A 13,429-nucleotide genomic window follows, 5' to 3' on the forward strand; every position below is an offset into this window, starting at 1 on the left:
TCCCTACACATTCTAATGAAATAGTTTATTGGATCCATGCCCTTCTGCAAGTAATGGCGAAAATTGTTTGTTCAAACTTCTCTCCTTTTAATGTATGCAATAGCTTGTAATGTTAATTTTCTTTAATGAAAATTAAAGGTGATCTCTCTAACATTTGACTAGGTTTTAAAAATGAATGACGTTCTAGAAATAGGGTTGTTCTGCTCATATAGCACAATCTCTTTCCCATGAGATATTTCATGAAGCTCCCAGCTGACACCTTTAGGTCAATTAGAGGTGTAACATAGGAGAATAGTTCTGTCAGATCTAATTTTTTCTAATGCTCATCCTGACTTCTATTTATCAGGATCGAGTGAGTGGTTGAATTAGTCTTCTTAAAAGTCACCAAAAAAATTCTCATATTTCAATTTTTCTGATATTTATTAACAAACACAAGTATGAAAGCATGTATGACATAATTCTCATATAAAAATAGAGTTCCTAAGCAAATTTTAAATAAAAAATTATACGCATCAAATGTTTTTTTATTCACGTCAGAATCACCAATTTCTATAAGGATCTAAAAGTGTACAATCTAAAGCTATACAGATAGAAATGTCACCTGATTATCGATCCACCTGCTCCATTTCCCTTTTTGAAAATCATCATCATAATATTTGATGAGCTCCATGCTCGATGAAATAAATATGTCAAAATGAGATTCAAACATATAAGAAAGAAATAACATATGTTTGGTCTAATGGTCATATGAGTATTTTCATTTATAATCACAACTAACACAGTACTACTATAATAATGAATAATCATTCTTTAATACTTGCATAATAAAGAAAGCATGATTGTAAGCAATATATACTATTACTATATTAGTGAGAAAAAAATATAACCGCTACTGTAAGGTTTTTTATTTCACTATGCTAGTCAACACTATTTATGCATTTATGTTCCTTATTTAAACTTTTTTTGTTATTCTCTACATTATTTATCTTCAAAACGTCATATGATATTTGTATAACCTTTGACACATTTAATTCATCCGGTCATAACTTAGCCCGTCAACCATTATAGCCATGTATAAATGTTAGTTAGTCCAACATCGCACTTTTCAAAAGCCCTATGATTTCAGTTGAACCATCTCAAACTTAATGTTATGAGTTGGAAATCCATTTAATATTCTACTAAGACTCATGTCGTTGAAATCTATCTTCTTTTGCACATATTATTATAACTGACAATCTATCACAAAATACATGTTATTTTTTTTATCATCTTAACCTATTATAGTTTTTTGTTTTGCATTTCTTGCTTTAACTGAATGTATTTGTTAACAATAAATTTTGATAGCATGCACTGGGGAATTCAATGTGACATGATATTCCACATTTATACTTGATCATGTTTTTCTATAAAATACTATAAATTGAAAATAAATCGGTGATTATTTACATGAATTAAATTTTGCTAATAAAATCAAATATGCTGAATATATAAAAATTCTAAATGCAATACATAACAAGAGGATTTATTGATAAACAAGAATAAATATTAGTCCTATAGATAGTTTGCTTTTTATTTTAGCAATTTAGCATCTCACCGCAATTGTTGAGTCATCCTCATGAAGAGTTTCTTCCTACGCTCCTTCGAGCTCATTTTCTTTATTAAACAATCTATTAATAACAATTCATTTAAAATTTTTGAATGTTTAAATTAAATTTTATTTTACACATTTGATAATCTCAATTGATATTTTACCTCAAATTGACTTCTCATCATACAAGCTCTTACGGCCTCCATCCCAAATCTGAATATAATTTGTTAGAGTTCAGACGAATTCCAAAATTCCTTGCCATAAGCTCAGCTTTCTTAATCCACTTCCTCGTTTGATTGCCTTCTAGAAAACTGCAGCCAATCTTACCACTTCTTCCTCGTTTGATTCCCTTCTAGAACACTGCAGCCAACTTGTAGCAACTGCTTGGATAAACTTCAGTAAAGTAAAAAGAATTCTTTAGTGTGTGTGTTTGTATTTAGATATATAGATATATAGATGTATATATATATACTCTTGGGATATATTTACATATGTTACTTCTTAAACCCCTCAAAATCTTTTTCAATGCTTTGGTTTCCACTTCTTAGACTTCTAACCGAAAGCAATTGATCTCTGTTTTGTTACTTCCAGTGCCTCACCTCGCTCTACCTTGCTCTCGGTTCACACAGGTTGCGGGATAGGGGAAGAACAAAGGAAATAAAGTATATATTTATATATGTATATGTATATATTATGATATTATCTTACTTCATTAACTAATCCCAGCCCTTTACATCATTTAATTTTTGCATCGTTTGTTTAGTGGTTTGCTACAGGATTAATTTTCTTTACGTTGTGATTAAAATAAGGAAATAGTAAAATTAATTTATATTTAACTAACTTTTTTGAAATTGATTTTTTATAATCAAATATATAGAAAATATGCTAATAATATATTTATATATCAAAATACTCAAAATGAATTGTAGACTTTTATAAAAATAATTTTGATGATTTTCGAGACATGCGAAATGTGAGGTATAGTTTTTAAGTACATTTTATTTACTTTTTTTGGTCAAATTGGGTATTACAGAAATGTTAATGTGGATGATACTGGGAGTTAACTCAAACCACAAGAGGAAAAACAAATATTATTATTGACAACAAATAACAGGTTACAACCAACACATTTGAGAGAGAAAATATAACAACACGGTCTCCGAAATCTGAAATATCAACAAACATGACACAAAAACTAAAGGATCTCAGGTGGTGGTGGTGGTGGCCAATAGGGGCTTGCGAAAGCGGTAGCTTGGGGGTGGGTGGATGGGGCAATAACGGCTAGGGGCGGTTCTTGGCGGCATGAACAACAACTAGATTGCGAGGACGTGGTTCCTGTGGTTGGGACAACAACAAGGCGGCATGGGGAATGGTTTTGGGTAGTTGGAACGATAATGACAGTGTTGGTGAAGTGCTAGAACAATAGCAGATAGAAGGTGCAAGGCAGAAGGCTGACAGAAGGTGGAGGAAAGGTTGTAGGTGTCGGAGAATAGCAATAGACAACAAAGCAAAAGGCTTATTAGGCTAGAAGGAGCAGTAGGGGGAGGGAAGGTTGCAAGAGGAGGGGGGGTTGGGTAAGTAGCAGGGGTACTAGAGGAATGATTCTGGATGGCTGGCTATGAGCAGATGGTAGTTTTGCGAGCAAGAACTGCAGGAAGACAGCCGAGAGGTGGCTATCTGTGCGTCTGCAGCGAGGAGGATTGTGTGGTAGCAAAGCGAGAGGGATACTGAGGCGAGAGGGATACGAATGAGTTGGAGAAGGATAACACCATATCAGGAATGAGATATAACCAGAACACCACTTGACCCTTGGAGGAAAGTCATCACTTCAAAACAAACAGCCAAAGCACCACTCTCCCTCTGATAAAATCTGGACATTGAATGCTATTTTGACAGAAAACATGAAGAAAAATTGAAAATCTAAACACAAAAATAAAATATATAAGCTCTAGGTAATTAGGATTGAAACTACTGTATAAAGGAGGCACCAAATCCACATAAGGAAGGTCAACCGACCCCTCAATTCGCTATTATGATTGGTCCCAGGTTGTTAGGAGTTTTTTCGTATGCGGCCCAATTCGTGCTACTGTAGCATTACTGTAGTAGAGGTCACAAAAACACCATTGCGGGAAGCTCCCACATATGTCTCCCGGGTTTGGGGGAGTTTTCGACCTCATCTATCGAAGTTTTTGTTTTCTCATAGGATTCAGGTCGCCCCTTTTGAAGGCAGCAGAATCGTTCCAAGCTCTTGGCAAGTTAATCTTATAGGCGTTATCATTCCAAAACACATCATAATAGAATAAGTATATATCCATTTTTGACACAATTTAAGCTAGAGGCGCATAACAATGCAGATTCTCACGAGCCAAACCACGAGTAAGTCTATAATATGCTTCTCCAATACCTTATGCTTGGCTGGATGTATCTTATAAATAAGTATGTCAGGAAGAATCAACTCTAGAATGACATCTATGACTGGCTGAATCACACTGATGCATAATCACTCAGGAGAGGCATTTTCTTCTCAGGATGGTCCTTTGTCTCACTGTAGAATGTTCTCCGCCACAAAGATCCTAAGATGATTTCCAACACTGCGATTCATTCATCTTGTCTAATAAGCTGTCGATGGGTACATTGCTGAACTGATTTTACACTCCACAAACTCTATATAGTCTTTCATAAGTGGCACAAAAGAGCCTCATCTTTGACTTGTTGATTTCCCTCCGCAGGTTAAACTTAGGAGGTAGGCAATACATATGAAAATTTTGAAATTTCCTTACTTGCGTTGCCCTGTGTCTGGTAACTGCTTCTCATACTCATGGCTATTTTGGACATTTAATGCCAGTTATGTTGATGCTCCTCTTAATACCTGCAAAATGGTAGTTTGAAGCACTACAATCTCATACTCTGCATAAACGACCATTGCCTAAGAGTCACTGCCTTCTAGAATAGCTACTGTTAACTCAGCTGAAATCTCTCTCATGGGTTGAACTGGAATCTATGACATCTCTTCTTCGTTGGCTGACAGCTGGTTCTCATCTTCTGTATCCTCACTTTTTTCAATGTCAAATGTGTTATTGTTTTTTCTTGAACAACGCCTTGCTCAGTGAAGTAGATCATTCCCCTGATTATGCAACTGATCCAATATGCTTAAACAAGTGTCACTTGAAACATTATTTGGCTGAGACAAATTTAAGGATATAAGTTCACTCTATCTGTTCTCTACTTTGAATTAGTTTCTCCTCGGACGAGGTCGGTTTGAATATTTCTTTGGGTGTATTCTGCTTGTAAGATCTTGGGTTGAACGCTGCCTATATGATATGGTGGTTGCCTGGTGATACGGTTTCTCTACTTTTAAAACTGGGGTCTGAACATCCGGTATGTAGTGAGCTAGTTGTTACTGACACTACATCTCCCATTTCATCTTGGATCAGGTGATGATTTTACTCTTCCTTGTCGTCGAAGAAACTTTAAGTTTGCCCATCATTGAGTTGCAACCATTCTTAACTTGTTGGCTGCTAATAATGGGATGTCCTGGCACTCAAAGATACATTCGAAAGTCTAGAGCCACTTGATGATCTCGTTTGAATCCATGTGGCTGTCAAAATATGTCAAATTCACATTTATTTCATAATTCTGGCTTCTCAGATATTTTATGTCAAATCTTTGTGGTAGAATTTCTTCATCCCAGGAATCCGCATGATGGAAGATATTTACTCTATTCCTGTGATCTCGCAAGTCACCGTTGTGGTTATAGGTGATCCGTTCGGATGGTCTCATTTCCTTAATTTCATCGAGCAATTGTAGCACTCGGCGGAGTTGTTGCTGTATCTCTTTAATGGTGAACTCTTGGTAGATGTTCAACTATTTTTTCCTTGGTGGCATGATTAGGATTCGTGTGTGCGTAGGTGAAATGAGGTGGGAAAGAAAAATTTTGGGTGGCCGAATTAAACAAAATCAGCGAAGGGAAGGAATTTTGCATGGAGGTTGGGTATGTGTGAATACTAGAAACCCTAGGATAGGATTAGTGTTATGTTAGCTCTTACCCGATTTATCTCAAACCGCAAGAGGAAAAACAAATATGAGGTTACAACCAACACACGTGAAAGGGAAAATACAACAACACAACACCCAAAAATCTTAAATAACAATAAATACGACACAAACACTTAAGTAGGGTGGATCTCGGGTGGTATTGGTGGCCTATAAGTGGCTTGAAAGTGATAGCAAGGGGGTGGGTAGATTGGGTAGTGAAGAAGCAACGGCTATGGCCAGTTCTGGGCGGCTGGAACAACATTTATCTTGCGGGGAGGTGGTTCCGACGGCTAGGACAACAACAAGGCGGCACGGGAATGGTCTTGGGAGGCTGGAGCGACAATGGTAGTGTCAGAGAAGTTTTGGAACAACAGTGAGGCTGCAGAGATGCGGTTTAGATGGCTGGAACAATAGTGGACAACAAGACAAGGGGCTTACGAGGCTGCAACAACAAAAGGTAGAAGGTTGGGAGATGGTGGAGGGAAGGTTGTAGGTAGTGGGGACAACAATGGACAACAAGGTGAGAGGTTATGAGGCCGTGGCAACGAGGCAGAAGGCTGGAAGAAGGTGGTGAGAATGTTCCGGGGGGATGGGACGACAAAAGGGGTGTGCCAGAGGATTGATTTTGGACTGCTGGTAACGAGCAGGCGGTAGTTGGGAGAGCAGGAATTGTAGGAAGACAGCCGGGAGGTAGCTGTTAGGGCGGCTTGAGTGAGGATGAATGTTTGACAACGAAGCAGGAGGGATGCAAAGTAGTTGGAGAAGGATAACATCACCTCGGGAGCGAGTTATAACCAGAGTACCACTCGATCTGTAGAGGAGAGTTAACACTTTAGAACGAGTTACTGCTGGAGTACCACTCGCCCTCATATATTGTCTTAGAAGGGAAAACCTGGACGCCGACGGCTGTCTTGATAGAAAACACGAAGAAAAACTGAAACCCTGAACACATGAATCAAATAAATAAGCCTTAGGTAATTAGGATCGGGACCCCAATTAAAAGGAGGCGCCAAATCCTCGTAAGGAAGGTCAGCCGACGCTCAATTTGCTGTTTTAACCGGTCCCAGTCGTTTGGAACTTTTCTGCATCCGGTCCAATTCACGCTACTTAGCAGTACTGTCGCAGGTTCAAAAAATGCCTCTGCTAGAAGCTCCTGCTTCAATGGACTCCCAATTTAATTTTCTGTTGTGAACACTGATTAATGTATCTGGGAGCTTCTCAAGATACTGATGGCCTCATATGTGAGTATGCGACCTCTCTTTGACAGATAAATGTGACCATAGTTCTAATTCTTTTCCTGCAAACTATTTCCATGCACAAGTTGTCCATTGGTTTGTTAATAGAAAAGGCTTGTTTTGTTGCATATGCTTGCATTATATCGTATTTAAGTAAACTTTTAAATGACCTTAAATTGAAGAGACATGTAAAGGGTTTAGAAACATTGGGCTTAACAAAATTAAAATGTTCCCAAATTGCATATAAAGGGTGAAGCAATGCTGAATTTGGTTTTAGTAGTATAAATTACTTGTGTTAATACTAAAAAAAATTATTCGGATACCTTTCCATCCAATTTGGGCTTGGTTATTTAGCTAACCTAGTTAAATGAGTGAATGTAGGGTTATAAATGAATCAAGTTGATTTTAATACCATCTTTTTTAAGTTCTCTCATTTATTTACTTAATTGATCTAGAACCGAGCTAAAGCGATCCAAGTTTTAAAATTTGGTTCAAATTTTTTTGTTAGTTTTTTATTTAGCTTGAGCTTTAATAGGGTTTTAATTAATTTAATTAATTATACGGTTGATGCTAATGGTATAAACATTTAGCGTTATTTTGAAATATTATTGGGTTTATAGATTTTAATCAAATTTGTATCATTTGTCTGTTATTATCTAAGTTGTTTGGTAAATTTCAAATATTAATATTAAAATATTTTCATCTGTATATCTAACTTTTTTTTGTTATTCTGTACATATTTATTATGACTTATAATTTAGATAATTTTTTAATGTGTATAAAATGTAGAAAAATTCATACTTGATCTTAGAACAAGTCATTAAATTAGTAATTAAGTCGTTATTAAATGTCTATTTTATCGATTTCATAGCGAACCATTTATTAGACAACAAGAATGTTAGGGAACGTAAATGGACAAGTCAACCGTTATGTTTCTTTTTTTATGTTGAGCTTTTAAATTTTGTTTGGAACTTATTCAGTTATATAAATAAATATATATTAACCAGCCTTACATGATGAGTATCAAGTTGTTTTTTTGGAGGCATTAACTCGTTTATAGCCTTAGGTGGACTAATAGGCTCCTATTGTTGGGCTACCTTTATGGTTAGTTCATTTAGCCTCGTCTTCGGTTTGAAACCCAAAATTGGGTTTAAGGCAAGCTGAAAAAGGCATAATGGGGTGTATATGGCTACGTAAAGGCAGCTAGAGGAGGTATCCTTGAAATTTGTTTATTTGAAATCTATGATGAGAAGAAGTGAGGATAAGAAATGGAAGATTGCATAGTTTCGTTTTATTCTCTTATTCCATTTAAAAAATAAGCTGGGAATTTGTACATGATAGCTGTGGAAATAACTATCAAGGAAACAATTAAATTTGGAAATCAGTACTTAAATCTGAAATTCAGAATCAACTACAAAACAAAAATGGATTGAAAAAAAAGGATATTCATATATTGTTGGATTATTGTAGATGGATGATACCGGAGTTAACCCAATCACAATAGAAACATAAATATTATTGTTGAAATTCTGTCGGTTACAACCATGACTCTTGAAAACAAGAAATATGATGACAAACACAACAACACTAAGGCATAAATAAAGGACACGCTACATAGGCTCCAATAAGAGCTATGACAGTCGGTGGGGGCAGCATCAAAAGGGCTAAGGGTGGTATGGGTTGTAGTGGTACAAAGAGGGGTGGGGTGAGGTGGGCTGGAGAGGTTGGCTGGCAGGAGGCAGGAAGGTTGGGCGGTTGTTGGGAGGACCAGCCAGTGGGCAGAGAGGTGCTGGAAGGGCTGCTGGTAGGTGGCCGTAGAGGACAACAATTGGAGGGGGTCCTGGAGGAAGGAGCAATGCTGACAGCCGTGGGAGAGGGGCTGCAGTGGCTGGACGAGAGCAAGAAAGTGTTTGAAAGTAGTGAAAGAGGGGCAGAGGTGGTTCGATTTAGAGCTGACAGTCGTGGCAGAGGGGCTACAGTGGCTGGACGAGAGCAAAAAAGTGTTTGAAAGCAGTGAAAGAGGTGTGGCGGTGGTTCGATTTGGAGCTGATAGCAGGGAAACAAACATAGGGGGAAGATAAATGTCTCGTCGGGGTCGAGCTACAGTCGGAGCACCACCCAGACCCTTGGAGATGGTCATTACCTAGGACGAGGGATAACCGAAGCACTTCCTCGCCTTTGGATACAACCCTCGAAGGAAACAACGCTGGCGACAACAATCTGAATTCAACAATCAATCAACTTAGGCAAGCAAACATACATTTATATTTGAAGTCAGTAAATAAAAGAGGCGAGATTTAAAGGAGGAAGGAATTATGAAGGCAAGGGATGAAAAATAGGAAGGATTTGCCCTATGACAAAGCTTGAATAGACAGAAGAGGGCATCAGAGACAAGAGTGGCAATTCCACGAATAGGAAGTCATGGGCACAGGCAGCAAATCCCCCTTTAACGAGCGAGAGCAGCGACTGGTCCAACTGGCCCCTGTTCAGGCTGGTCCAACTAGATGAAGTGTTGGCTAGTTCAGCTGCAGCAAGAAGGGGTCGCACACATCTGTATTGGAAAGGGGAAGCCCCGCGTCATTATTCCGGGATTGGAGGAGCTTCAACTTCCTTTGTCAAAGCTTGTGGTTCTCGAAGGCCGTTCCTGGATCCTGTTGATGATTGCGTTGACTAACAAAGCATATGGGGAGCTTTTTCTACTTGCATGCATACCTCCCTGAAGTTCCATTATGGTTTGGTATAATCTGAGCCATAGGTACAACACTATGTCGGTTCTTCCGAGCCAAATTTTGAACAAATAAATACCTCATATGTTTCTCATCTATGACAAGTTGTACCTTAACAAGATTGAGAATTTGGAAGAGTTTGGTTGATGTGTGATTCTTGTTATCTTCTGGGCCTTCACTCTGACTCTTGAAGTTTTGAAAAATTGACATGTTTTGCCGTATTCCAATAACAAGGGCTTCACACTGGCCTTTCGTCGCTTCGTATGAAACATTGGGGGAGAAAGCTAGAAGTGTAGCCGCATTTGATGCTATCGGTTGGTCGTTACTAAGACTATCCACTAAAAGTTTAAATTCTGACGTCTTCTGGTCTGTGTGATTTTTATATGTCTCAATAAAAAGTCCTTCATTCTCTAAGAGAGTAGGAATTACAATCTCCTCAAAATTCACATTTTCCTTTTGATCACATGGAGGAAAGAAATTGGATGTATCCACGAACAAGGGAGTTTCATTAGAGAAGACTTCATCAGATGAAAATTCTCTTTCGAACTGCCTTTCAATATCTATGGTGTCGTTACCCGATTCTTCAATGACGCTCTGGTAGGTGAAATAGATCACTCCTATGGTTGTGCATTCTACTTCAACATGTCCAAATTCGTGACATTTGCAATATTTTTTGGCTGTGACAGACTTGCGGATTGTTTTCGCTAGATAGTTGCAAGGGGGGTCGCTTAGTGTTGCGGTCTCTCCACGTTGTACGCTAGATACTGCAACTTTTGGCCATAGTAAGTTGGTAGGAATTGACATTGTGTTTCTTACTTCATCTTCTTATCTTCTCATTCTCCTTCATTTGGATCACGATCGATGGTAGCCTCCTATTGGATTTCATCTTCAATGTTCGTAATCCACTGCTGAAGTCGCCGGATCTCTCGCCATATTTCATCACGGGCAGACCCAGACATGTATATGGTTAGGGTTGAGGTTTGAGAGGTGAAAGAGGATGTAGAAAACTCTTTGACGGTGAAGAAAAATTAATTTGGTGTTGCTGATTTTGAAAATGGGGGGGGGGGGGGGGGTCTGGTGGGGGGGGAGGGATGCTTGGGACCATAGGATAAGACTAGGATTAGACTAGCTTTGGTAGTGATTGATATCGGAGTTAACTCTAAGTCACTACAAAAGTAAAAATATTATTGTTGAAGTTTTAACGGTTACAACCATGACTCTTGAAAATGGGGTATAACGACGACAAAAACAATGTCACGAAGGCATAGACGAAGGACACATAGGCTCTAACTAGAGCTACGAGAGCCGATGTGGGCAACAGTAAGAGCTGAGGGTGGTATGGTTTGTAGTGGGAGCTGGTGGGGTGGGGAGGGCTAGAGAGGTCGGCTGGGAGGAGGCCAGAAGGTAGAGCAGCTGCCGGGAGGACCGACCAGGGGACAGAGAGGTGCTGGTAGGTGGTCGCAGAGGAGTACAACAACTGGAGGGGGTTAGGGAGGAAGGATAAATGCTGGCAGCCGTGAGAGAGGGGCTGCAGTAGTTGGACAAGAGCAAAAAAATGGTTGGCAACAGTGAAAGAGGGGGCAGCGGTGGCTGGATTCGGAGCTGGCAGCAGGGAAACAAATGTAAGGGGAAGATAAATGCCTCGTTGGGGTCGAGCTACAGCCGGAGGATCACCCAGACCCTTGGAGACGATCATCACCTAGGATGAGGGACAACCAGAGCACTTCCTCGCCTTTGGATACAACTCTCGAAGGGAACAACATCGGTGGCGGCAATCTGAATTTAGCGATCAATTAAACTAACTTAGGAAAGCAAGCATACATTTATATTTGAAGTCAGTAGATAAAAGAGGCAAGATTTAAAGGAGGAAGGAACTATTAAGGCAAGGGATGCAAAATAGGAGTTCCCCTATGGAAAGACTCAAATAGGCAGGAGAGGGCAGCATATGCAGGAGAGGGCACGAATAGGCAGGAGAGGGCAGCATATGCGGGATTTTAGGCAGGAGAGGGCAGCATATGCAGGAGAGGGCAGCATAGGCGAAAGAGGGCAACATAGGCGGGAGGTGGCAATTCCATGAATAGGAATTCACGTGCACGAGCGGCAAATCCCGCTCTAACGAGCAGGAGCAGGGATCGATCCAACCAGCCTCTGTCCAGATCAGTCCATCTGACTGAAGTGTTGGTCGGTTCAACCATAGCGAGAGGGGGTCACGCACACCTGTATCAAGAAGGGGAAACCCCATGTCAATGGAACATATTGCGATGTTTCTTTAGGCGAGTTCAAGATTATTTCAAGACTTCTGCCTAAGCTTGGTTGCATATGTTGATAATATTTAACTTGTTGATTAGTTTGTCATAATTGATGAGGATATCTGTAGTTGAAGAGTTTGTTGGAACACACATTTTTTTTTAATTTTTTCTGAAATAGATTTCGATCTTTTCAATGTGATTAATTTTCTTTTGATGTACATGATTTTTACAATTACTTAAGAAGATACTGACAATTGAGTTAGTCCAAACAACAATAGAAAATCAAATATTATTACTCGAAGCAAAATGCAGTTATAATTACATGCACTTGAAAGGGAAAATATAATACACACGATACACACACTCGTGTTAGGGTGGATTTTTTATGATGGTGGTGACAGTTAGGTTTCTTGGAGAGATGACGGTAAGGTAGGGAAGGGTTTTTCGGTATATGGAGGAGTGGCGACAACGATTATGGGCGGATGAAACAACATGGTAGCAAGGGACGACAATCCAAATAGCAGTAGTTTGCTATTTGGGGCGGCTCAACAGAAAAACAACAATGGGAAGACGTTGCGTGCTGCAAAGTGACGGTGGAGGGTTGGGATAGCGAGGGCAGCGGGGATGAAGGCTTGGAACAACGACGACAACAAGTATTAGGGGGTTCGAATGCTTTGGGCTATCTGAAACAATCACAGGGAGGGCTGATGGCTGATTTAGAAGGAGGACGATAGGGATTTTGTAAGGGAGGTGGCTGGAAAGAGAAATGAAGGAAAGAACAACAATATCGGCTGTCCTGGGTAGCTGCAACGAGGAAAGAGGCATGACAAAGAAGTGTGGGGTGCGGGGAAGGAAAGGTCGATGATAAATACTCCCTCAAGAATGTGCTACAACCGGCGTACTATTTGAATCTTGGAAGAAGGTCACCACCTCAGACGAATTACAACCTGAGCATTTTCTCGTCTTCGGATGCAACTCGAGAAGAGGAACAGCAGATTCATGTGGCTATTCTGACAGAAATATGAGAAAAAAACTAAACTTAGAACATTAAGAATACATATATAAAATAAAATGATAACTAGGAGTGGCCTAAGAGGACTGACTGACTCATCAGAAGGGAGAAAACCTAGACCAGTTTTGTCCAACGAAAGAATGAGTCGTGTGGAAACGATTGTGTGAGGCACTTGCGATGCCTGCGTGTCCATTGGTTCCTTCGTGCCTGGCATGACGCCCCCGTGTCAGTCTCCTAGTGTTGGGGGAGCTTCGACCTCATCTATCGAAGTTTCTGTCTTCTCATAGTAGTCATGTTGGTCTCACTGAAGGTATCAAGGATGATATAATCTCTGGACAAGTCGATCTTGTATGCACTGACATTGCACACCATATTTTGATATAATGAAATTATATCATCTTTTGACACATTCTGAGCTAGAGATGCATATCGATGTAAGTTCCTGCAATATAACTCTCGAGCTCGTAAGTCTGAAACCTTCTTCGTCCACTTTTCTTATTGATTGGATTGTAGCTGATAAACATGTTTGTAAGGAGAAATCAACTTCGGGGTGGATTTTGTGTAGGCTGCGCCACTCTCACTAG

At 39.6% G+C, this 13,429-nt stretch overlaps 1 protein-coding gene across 1 annotated transcript in view; it reads left to right on the forward strand.

Annotated features, from left to right (window-relative positions):
• Positions 1 to 13,429, forward strand: part of LOC110031831 (nuclear pore complex protein GP210) — a 172,228-nt gene that overhangs the window by 8,505 nt on the left and 150,294 nt on the right.

Source organism: Phalaenopsis equestris, unplaced genomic scaffold (assembly GCF_001263595.1).
Source record: "Phalaenopsis equestris unplaced genomic scaffold, ASM126359v1 Scaffold000848, whole genome shotgun sequence".
Classification (NCBI taxonomy): Eukaryota; Viridiplantae; Streptophyta; class Magnoliopsida; order Asparagales; family Orchidaceae; genus Phalaenopsis; species Phalaenopsis equestris.